General features: G+C 32.8%; 2 long non-coding RNA genes across 4 annotated transcripts; one reads left to right on the forward strand and one right to left on the reverse strand.

Moving 5' to 3' along the window:
- Nucleotides 1–1,712: 1,712 nt before the first annotated feature.
- LOC112032745 (uncharacterized) lies at nt 1,713–5,276 on the forward strand. The gene is made up of 2 exons (XR_002885125.2): nt 1,713–2,378; nt 4,927–5,276. It is a non-coding gene; the product is annotated as an uncharacterized LOC112032745 (long non-coding RNA).
- Nucleotides 5,277–6,008: 732 nt separating this feature from the next.
- LOC112005259 (uncharacterized) lies at nt 6,009–10,774 on the reverse strand. 3 transcript variants are annotated; one of them, XR_010627690.1, is made up of 4 exons: nt 10,563–10,774; nt 9,190–9,297; nt 6,619–6,699; nt 6,009–6,266 (listed from the first exon to the last, which is right to left on the reverse strand). It is a non-coding gene; the product is annotated as an uncharacterized LOC112005259 (long non-coding RNA). The 3 variants fall into 3 exon arrangements; XR_010627689.1 differs by having other exon boundaries at nt 6,619–6,704; XR_010627688.1 differs by having other exon boundaries at nt 6,619–6,695; nt 10,563–10,772.
- Nucleotides 10,775–11,049: the final 275 nt, after the last annotated feature.

Here is an 11,049-nt window from a genome sequence, read left to right on the forward strand (position 1 = left end):
AAAGGAAAGTCAAGTTGGGGACATTAAAGTTGTTGAACATATGTTGAGATTGGCTAGATACGGTTTGGTTTGTATGTTGATTTGTTCATCATAGAGCCAATATTCAGTATACTTCTTGCCCTTGGGTTAAAGGAAATTCCCACCCACAATTGATGGGTAGCCCACTTTTCAAAAAAAAAAATATATATATATATATATATCCAAGAAAGCACACATATTTTTTTTTTTTTTGGGTTGAAAAATATGTATTACAGCTGACAATTGAGAATTTATTAATTTTTAACATGTGAACTTAAGGCACTTATTAACAACAACAACAAAAAAACTGCTACCACAAAGACTTAATAACTTTTTTTTTTTTAATGACGAGGACGTAATAGTCATCATTTTTTTTTTTAATGGAAGACGTAATAGTCATCATACAAATGTAAAGCGTAAAGACTTCACATGTTTTATATTGTCAAATTTCATAACATTTATTTAAGTCTGATTAAAGGCTTTCAATGACAAAGATTTCCCAAATAACATAAGCCACGATAATTGTTAGAAATTTCTAAATAATCAAATAAATCATAAAATCTATTATCAAAGGGTTAAATACTTCTTTTTTATTTATTTATTTTTTTGAAGTAAAGTGGGTTAAATACTTAAATCAACGTAATGCATATTAAATTTTTAATACTTCTTACCTTTTTTTTCTTCTTTTGAGTGCGGGAATAAATGTGATTAATTGAAGGTAGGTGAAAACAAGAAGTAACGAATCCATAATACACCTTCTTAGGGAGTGTGAAGTAGCACAAAATTTTTGGCAGGAGCTTCAGGTGCCTTATTGCCTTAGAGAATCTTTTAAGCAGCCAGCTAGAGAGTGGCTTGAACTAAACTGTAAGTCTGAGTTGAATTCGAAAATTCTGGGCATCCTGTGGAAAGTGATGTTTGCTATGGGTGTGTGGCAGCTTTGGTTACACCGAAACAACTTTGTGTTTCGTACAGGCAGAGTGGACAATCTAATCATGAAAAGCTGTAAGCAGATGGCTATTGAATTCTTCTCTATTGGCATGGTGACAAAAAGGAAAAATGAGAAAACCATCATCTCAGTTGGATGGGAAAAACCACAAGAAGGATGGATGAAATTAAATTCAGATGGTTCAGCCTTAATTGGGGAGCCTGGGAAGAGCAGGGGGAGGCGGAGTTATTCGGGATCATGAAGGAACGTGGATACGTGGTTATGCCAGAGCTCTTGGCAGTACCAACAACATTATTGCAGAATTGTGGGCTCTTAGAGATGGACTGGAACTAGTAGTGGAGCTAGGATTAAACAATCTCATTATAGAGCTTGATGCTCTAAGTGTTGTTACTCTTATGAACAACGACTCTGAAAATTTGCTGATGGAACCCCTTCTCACTGATTGCAGGAACCTATTGAAGGCAATCCCAAAGAAACGGGTTTCTCACACTTACCGTGAAGCTAATCAATGTGCAGATGCGCTGGCTAAGTTTGGAGCAAACTCTTTATCATCTTTTGTTATCTTTTGTAACCCATCGCCTATGGTGGAGAGTATTTTGGCTTTTGATAAAGCTAACATGCATTGTAATAGACTTGTTCTATCGTAATTTATGAGATTATCTTGGTTTACCAAAAAAAAAAAAAAAAAAGTAGGTGGAAACTTAGTTAATGCCGGATTTGGATCCTCTCCATTTTCCTTTGAAATGGAGAGGCTCCAATTCACGGTGGGGATTTGTTTAAAAATTATCAAGGGCCAAAAACATGCCACATCATTTAAAATGTAAACACCACACTTAAACCCAGTTAAACACTTAACTCTCACCAGCCGTTCATCTCTCTCTCTCTCTCTCTCTCAATTTTCAAAGTTCAAACTCTCTCAACCTCCACTTCTAGCATACTCAACTCAAACCCATCAGCAAAAACAAAGAAAAAACCTTAGCTCACCAGAGATCCTGACACCCATACACACATCCTTTTTAGACCCAGATCAGAGAGAGAGTAAGGGTTGGGGTTTGGAGAGAATCGAGTGTAAAGAGAGACATTGATGCGTTTCAGACCCAAATCAAAGAAGGTTAGGGTTTGGGTTTGGAGAAAATCGGGAAAGAGAGAAGTTGATGATCTTTCAGGTTTAATCTATGGAGGGAAATGAGATTGAGAGATAGAGAAAGAGATTTTGGTCGATGGAGAGAAGAAGCTACCATCGGAGGTGGTGGTTGCGGTGAGCCAACCTTGCTGATTTGGTTCAAACCCAAACTAGAGAAGGTTAGGGTTTGGGTTTGCAGAAAATCAGGAAAGAGAGAAGTTGATGCCCAATCTCCATGGCTACTGCTAGCAGCCATCGTGTTCCGCTCCACCAATTCTGGCCGTGGTTCCAGTAAAGTTCCTCTGTCTCTCTCTTTGATTTTTCCTTCTTTTAATTTTCTCAACAAATATATATATATATATATATATTTTTCTTGGCTGAGCTTCTTCTTGCAACAACACTACTGCCAGCGGCGGTGCATATAGACGGTGTTTACACCATTGGTGGCCGCTGGTACCCCTCTTTTTCTCTTTATTGTCTCTTCTCTTTTTATTTGCATTTTAGATATGACCGAAACCCCCCATTTTGTTTCAATTTTTATTAGTGACTAGGTTTCCTTTTGCATAAAACAATGGAGGTTTTTGGGTACAGCCAAATGTGCTATGATTGAAGGGAAAGTGGCCTGCTTGTAGTTGTTGTGTGTTGTTGTCTTTGACATCAGTAAAGTAATTGTGTTGCTTGGTCTGTGCTAAAAAAATCATTATGAAATTTCTCTTTTTCTCCTAATTTTTCGTAGGTACCCATTATTTTCCTAAATTGCAGATGGGTATTTTGCCTATTGTAGTTCGTTTTAAAGGTATAAACTGTGGCTATTGATAGGCTAACTTGAGGGGAAAATTTTTGCTTGCTTGAATTGTTACCAGTCATACTTAACAAGTTTAGCCCCAAAAAAAAAAAAAAAAAGATTTTTTAATTTTTAGTATTGTATTAGGATTTCGTTTTCTTTTGATAAAGAAATTGAATTCCCTATTGTACTTGGGGGAAAAAAAATGTGGAATTTGTGTTATTGGATACAGATTGTGTTCAAGTGAAAAGACAACAAAAATAACAGAATTTGTATGTATAAATGGTGGTTTACCTACTTGTTTTCCTTTTAAATAAACAAGCATTTATCTTTTGTCATTTTTCACCATGAGAGGACTAAATCCCAAACTTTTACGAAGTTTCGCTTTGCTGATTTAAAGTTGTTATATATTCATCATAATCTTTAAGTTGATGAATGCGTTTTACCATTGTCAAACTAATTCATGAATTTTTCTAATTCATGTTCCATGTTTTTCTTGATTAGCTATAAACTGAAAATTACTTCAAATAATGATTTTTTTAATTGCTTAATAGTGAGCGAGTATTTGCTCTAGCAGACCTTTGAAATGAATTCCTCAAAAGTTAGGAAATTTTTTTTCTTTGGGGTCCAAATTGGAGTATTTCTTGATCATTTTTTTTTTCATGTGTATGACGGTATGATGAGCTTAAGTGTTTATAGTCTAGCTGCTTGTTTAATGTAAGAATGAATTTATCTTAGCATTTAAATGGTTATATTTTGAATCGTTATTCATGGAAATAGGTATAAAGTTTTGGATTAGTTGCATGGCTTGCAACTTCATTGTGGATATATGATATCTTGCTTTTGATAAACATATATTGAAGGAGAAAGATGGAGAAATATAACAAAATGATGGGATTTGAAATTTGTTTTAGTTGGTTAAAGATCGAATTTTTATTTTGTGCTTGTCTTGTATGTTTTTAATTTGATATGTCATTGGTAATAATTGAGCCGAATAGTTTTGTTGAATTTGATCAAAGTAGATCTATTTGAAAGACTGGTGAGAACTGATGGTCAAACGCCCTCATACAGGGAGTTGTGAAGTGCCATTGGGTTAGCTATGCTTATGATCTTATTGTACTCCTTAGCAGTTAGCTAATATCTTAGATTGATACAGAGGCTTTAGGATTTATCTTGTTCTAGTACATACTGGTTGAATAATTAGTTGTTTTTTGGGACTGTCTTGTTTGTTTCCAAAGTGTTATTTCTTCAAATTGTGTTTTTAGTTGGCTAAAGGTTGAATTTTTATTTTGTGCTTGTTTTATGTCTTTCATGAAAAATCTGATTTGTAAACGGTGGCCAAAAGGCCATTGGCTATAATTGAGAAGAATAGTTTGTTGAATTTGATCAAATTAGCTTCATTTGAAATAATGTTGAGAACAAGCGTCAAAGTGCTATAAGGTTAGCTCTACTTATGATTTGGTTATACTCCTTAGCAGTTAGCAGATATGGGGGCTTTAGGATTTATCATAGCTTATTAGATATTGGTTGATTTTTGGAACTCTCTGGTTTGTTTCCAAAGTGTAAGCAAACTTGCAACACTACTTCTTGCACAGAAAAAATAAAGTTCTTTTTTTACTAGAGACATGCTTTCTTATAGCTAAATTCATGGGCAGTATTTGGGTACAATTCCATTATCATGATCAACTTGTGAGTATTTGGGTAGTTTTAGCTGAATTATGGCTTGGAGTTCTGTGTAGCAAAAAGGCTTAATACAAATAGCTCAAACTTGTGACTTTCAAGCTACTCACTGTGAAGCAAACGAATCCCTGCCTAATCTAATTTTTATGTTTTAGCTATTCCCATAAAAGTTTCAAGTCCTTCAAGACGATTGGATTAGTTGTAAATGGATGTGATGGTGGTGATCAGCAGTTATTATTACCATTAAAGTAATGTATGATAGGAAATATTTTTGGTCTTATTATCATTTATCAAGTTCCTTTACTGCTAGATCAAGTTTTTTGGAAATTTTGATATATGTTTATCAATGAAATCACTCTTTTGTTCTTTTGTCAGGTTGAATGGCATGATTATAGGTATGCTATTCTTCTTTTGCTCACTGAGAACAAGAAAAGGCAAGTGCTGGAGGGATTAGTGAAGACCATGAAGCTGGCTTTGTTCACAAATTTTTTTTTTTTTTTTTTGGGAGAAATTGTTCATGAAATTTTAGATATAAAGAACGTGACTCATATCTATTTTAGTTGGGATCAAAATCAAGATGTAGCTATTTTGGCCTTCTTGAAACATTGAAATCACATATTTATATTGTGAAGCTAATTTAGCTAAGCTATAAAGCCTTTTTGTTTTGGGTTTTGTTCATTTGGTTGTGGATAAAAATTTCAATGAATTTTTGTTGTCTTTGAGAATCATAATTATTAGCCTATCTTTGAGAAGAAATTACTAGCTTTTATGCACTTTGGTTGTGCCTTTTATATAAGTACTTTGTGATGACTGATTTGGAGTCACTGAAGCAATTAAAGATTAGTTTCTTAAAGATTTATAAGATACTTAAAGCAATCCTAACATATATATTGCTAACAAAATCAAAGGCCATAGCTTGGAGAAACTAGCACAGTTATATATTACTTGTGCAACAATTTTACATTCTTTAAGATAAGTAATATGAGGTGGAATACTGCCAAACACAACAAATTTACAGTAGATACTGTAGATGCTCCTCAACTGAGAATGGTCGTGCTTCAATTTTTTTGGCTGTATGACCGATGCTTTTAAAGTCAAAAGTTAAAAATCAAATTATTATTAGAAATCCGTCAACAACAAATAGAATGCATCTTAAAGTTAAGCACTAGCAGCTAAGGATTCTTTGAAATTTTATTTTAATACAAAACAAGAAAAAGGAAAGGGAGAGAGTTAAAATCATTGCACTATTCATAAGCTCAAGTGTGCAATCTTAGGTGGAAAATTTGCTACTGATTGTGTGAAAAAAAAAATCCACAATACTCTATTGTAGGAATGTGAGAATACCACGTGAGAGAACAATTAGTACCTAAATATAAATAATTACTACAAAGAGAAAATTACTGTGAAAAAAAATCATATTTTGCTATCATTCTAGTAAATTTTTTATATAAGTACAATCAACCTAAATTTATTAACCAAATAGAAAATTAAAAGAGATAAAGAATTCAAAACATTGTTTTTCCAGTACTAATCACACGTAAGTAGTGATGGTTTATATGGCAATTACAACAAATATTCTGTTACATTGAAGCTCTAACTTCATCTAAATTCACTGCAACTCCATTAGGGGCATCATCTCCATGAAGCTGAGCAGAAACATCGTCTATGGCTGAATTCAACTAAGAAGTCTTCTTTGTTAATATTTTGCGGGTTCTCTGTAGTCATCACACCACCAATGCAATATCAATGCATTGCAAACATTTAAAAAAAATGATAACTTAAACAATATCAATAATAGTTAAAAAAGGATGAAAATACAAGTTAACACAAACAATTTGTATAGTGTTTCTTTTTCTTTTTTCTTTTTTTCTTGAAGCACAATTCATAAAGCTTACTTATACATACGAACCATTATATTTTTCTTGTCTTTCTTATGACAACCAACCATAACTAAGCCTTTATTTGTAAACAAAAAGACTTTACTTTCAAAGCTGAACACATTAACAAACATGCATACACACATAATGAATAATTTAAAGGATTGCAAATGCAGGAACAACTTCTCACCTCCAAAGTTTTCTCCTCATCATATATAAATTTTGGCAACTTCCTCATCAGATCTTTCTGTCAGCTCCAGCAAGTGCCTTGCTTATCTGCAAAAACTAAACTCATCAGTAATTCAGCATAAAAAATTTTGAAAAATAAATAAATACCAAGAGGATTCCTCAAATAATCAATTCTTGCAAACACAAAACAAAACCATGAAAAGAGATGATACCTGTAAGCCTTATTATTTGACAAGTGAATCAAGTGATACAAACTGTATTAGTAAACAGTTTATATACAAGCATCAAACCTTTTTTTTTTTTGGGATAAGTATATACAAGTAGCATACATATACTCCCTTTAAAAAATTATAAACTAAAAACTTCCTTTAGAAACAGAAGCAACAGCGAGTTAAACTCAGCTATATTACTCAATCACAAAGATTTCTGCTATTAATCAATATTTCACAACAATTTCAAAATTTTAACTGCAAAGTAAAAACAACAAAAGCATAAACTACAACAAGCATTGCACAAATGAATTCACTATCATTTGAGTTCATACAAAGTAGTCAAATCAAAATTCACAACAAACCCATATCCAAAACACCCTTTTTTTCTCACAGCTCAAACCCCCAAATTACCATTTCCAACAAAAACACTACATCACAACAATAACAAAGTTTCAAAAATACCCAAAGCCCAGAACCCTAATCAGTAAAAAGTTCCAAAATTTGAATCAAACTACTACATCACAAGCTTCTCGAAGCCGATCTGTACAAACCACCACCACCACCCAAATACACAACACAACAATAACAAGCAGAACAACAAAGCTCGCAGATCTGAGTATAATCGAAGCCTGGAAAAGGGTCAAAAAAAAATCAAAGAGTTGTTAATAAGGGGGATTTACCAGAAGCCGATTCAAAATCTTTCTCGAATTCTCGAGAAACAAACACCCCTCCTCCCCTTCCCCCTTAATTCGATTGGATTCGGTGAGAAAGAGAAACCTAAGAGAGAAAGAGAGAGACAGAGATGGATGGCTGAAATACAGTTGATGCACAACCGAGCATAGGTATGGAGAACTGAAGAAGCTTGACCAATGATCATCGCTGGGTTTGATGGGAGGGAGAGAGAAACGGAGAGGAGAGGGATAGAGAGTTAGAGAAGAAAACCTACGTTAAAACTAGAATCTGGAGGTTGAGAGAGTTTGAACTTTGAAATTTGAGAGAGAGAGTTTGAACGGCTAGTGAGAGTTAAGTGTTTAACTAGGGTTAAGTGTGGTGTTTACATTTTAAATGATGTGGCACGTTTTTGGCCCTTGATAATTTTCAAGCAAATCCCCACCGTGAACTGGAGCCTCTCCATTTCAAAGGGAAATGGAGAGGATCCGGATCCGTTAATGCCTTCATTTGGCTATGCCTTTAGAGAAGTTCAAGGGAAAATATAAGATCCACCTTTAGGCGGTGAGAATGGCTTTTGGTTGTTGGATTTTCGAGAGAGTAACAATCTTTAGTGGCAGGTTGAGATAATTTAGTTTGATGTCGATTTGGAAAAGTTAATTAACCAAAAATTCCCTTGGTTTTCTTTTCTAACTAGTTGCTAACCCGTGCAACGTACAAGATTGTTTTAAATCAAATGTTAACATGTTCAGGTTTAAACATTTCTCAAATTTCAATTATTGAAAGCTAAATTGGCTCTAATATAAGATGAAACATGTAATATTATGAAGTAATATTAAAAATGAGATAAATACAAATATTATGAAGTAATATATTACAATAATCATAATGTGCTCTTACATTTGGTTTAATAAGTATTTCAAAAGAACCAATAAATAGAATAAATATACAATTGTATCTTCAAGCTTTATCCAATGCTTTTCAAGAATGTATTTCCTCCCTTTCTTAGTCTCTTCTCTTTTCTCAACTTCTTCAAGCTACTTAATTTTTCGCCAAATTAGTATCAAGTATAACACCAAATTATACCAATTCATCAAAGATTTACAATGTAAAACTAAACACTCTTAATGTCAATAAATTTCATAATAACCCCACCACAATTTATTCTACAATTTAACATCCAATTCTCTTTTAACAACATCCAATGATTCATTGTATATTAATAATTGAGAAAATTTTTAAATAATAATAATTTATATCAATATATTAAGTAAATTTACATATGGTTTATCATATTTGTGGTTTTCTTACTAAGTCTTAGTGATACCCATTAAGAAGCTTCAAACAGGGCGAAAAAAAAAAAAAAAAAAAAAAAAAAAAAAAAAAAAAAAAAAAAAAAAAAAAAGACACCTTTTACAAACCTTTTCTTTTAAAGATATATAGATAATATGTCATACATTATTAGTTGATTTGTGGTAAATTATGATGAAAAAAAGCTTCAAGGCCCCAACATTTATAATTCACTTAAGTCAGAAAGTAAATTCCCAAAGTCGTAATCTATTTATTCTAAAGACAACCACACAAAAATACATGTAAACACTAACAGTTCTATATAAACAAAATTAAAACTTAAAGAAATAAAAATTGAGAGAAGAAAATGAAGAAAAAGAAAGATTAGAAGAAATTCTTACCCCAAAATTCTCAGCCGCAAGTTCATGTTGTCTTTCCCACCATGCCTCTTGCTTTTGCACATCATTTACAAAACTCACTCTAACTTGAAACACCTAAGCAATCCCAACCTAAATGAAAATATTACCCATTGAAAATCCATAAAAAGTCAAACTTTACACATAAATAGAAAAAAAAAAAAAAAAAAAACAAACAAACAAACAAACTTTACACACATACACATATACATGGAGAAAGACAGAGACCTTGTAGGTAGTGTAGATATCAATGGCTTGAACTGAAAACTGAAAGGGGTTGTACAAAGGTCTGAAATAGGTGGACAACCTAAGTGCTTTGGTTGGGATATTGAACAGTATTACCGCTACAGTGGAAAGAATCAGCAAAAAAAATCAAGGTAACTCATCATATTCTAATAACTATGAAATCCTTGTAGTAAACAAAACAAATATCATGTTGTATTGGCATGAAAAATAAATAAATAAATAATCCAAACGAAAATAGAGGATTTCCATAAAATAAACATAAAAAAATTTCCAAGCTATTTTTTTTTATTTTGACTTCACTCAGACAATTGTCGAGCACATCGGGTGATGCTTTGAAGAAAGGACACCATGCAATTCAGCTTGATCCTAAATCTACCAACTAAAAAGGGCAACTGATGATATAAGCTATACAATATTTTTAAATAACAACTCACAACATAGATGGGAACATAAAAATTCAATGCGTCCAATAATTTGAATTATCTAAACCCTCTACATCTAAACCCATCAATCTATGAATTCAATTATAATTCACCCATGATCCAATTCTACGCATCACGTATGAAAATAATAATAATAGCAAAGTAGTGTAAATCTAGAACCAATAACCAAAAATTAAAGAAAGAATCTTCCACCTCTAGAGAAAGAAGCCCAAGTTTGAAAACCCACTAAAGTGTTCAACAATTACCACAATAAGATATAAAGTAGAAGAAACCATAGCCCCTAAAGTAAATACAATTATTATTATTATTATTATTTTGAAACCCTTTTTAAGGCTGGCGAACTAAAGGCCAATCATTCAGCCATAGCAACCCAAAACAACAAAAGTAAATAGTAAAAGGGAAGGACATTGGAGAAGAAGCTTAGGTCTGCAACCAAACAAAGAATCAAACAAAATCCCTCAAAAAATCTATTTGGGTTCTCATAAACGACCCTAAAAGCCCAATCTTTATGACCAATCTTGAATCTACAACAATACTCCACGACTCATGGCTTCTTTGCTTAGTTTGTGGTTTTTTAGGATTGTGAGAAACCAATCAACAAAAGGAAAAAGTAGACTACAATTATGAAACGAAATTAAGAACCAAGGGAGTTATACACAGTAGCCATACCCTCTGCCACGACCGGGACAGTGGTTTGTTCGGTGATGCCTTCTTTCTATCTCGGACCTAACAGTGTGGGGATGGCTTCTTGGCAAGATTGATTTTCAATGTTGGGTTTTGGGGAACGAGAAGTAGGGAATAGAGAAGAGAAAGGAACGGCAGAGCGTGGGTCTGTGTTTTGGAGGAAGGATAAGGCAGGGCGCAAAGCGTGGGTTAGGGTTTTCAAATATATATTTGCGTTTATGGGGTTTTAGAATAGGATTTTTTTTTTTTTTTTTTTTTTGCGCTTTTTTTTTTGGTTGGGTTTACGGTTTTTTTTTTTTTAATACTATGCTGATGTGGAAAATTGTGGGTGTTTCAAAGTCTTCGGTTATATATATATTGATTAGTCCCTTCCAAAACAGCTAAATGTAAGNCAAAAAATAAAAAATAAAAAAAAAAAAAAAAAAAAAAAAAAAAAAAAAAAAAAAAAAAAAAAAAAGACACCTTTTACAAA

The sequence above is a fragment of the Quercus suber genome, unplaced genomic scaffold (assembly GCF_002906115.3).
Source record: "Quercus suber isolate HL8 unplaced genomic scaffold, Cork oak 2.0 scaffold_167A, whole genome shotgun sequence".
In the NCBI taxonomy this organism is placed as follows: domain Eukaryota; kingdom Viridiplantae; phylum Streptophyta; class Magnoliopsida; order Fagales; family Fagaceae; genus Quercus; species Quercus suber.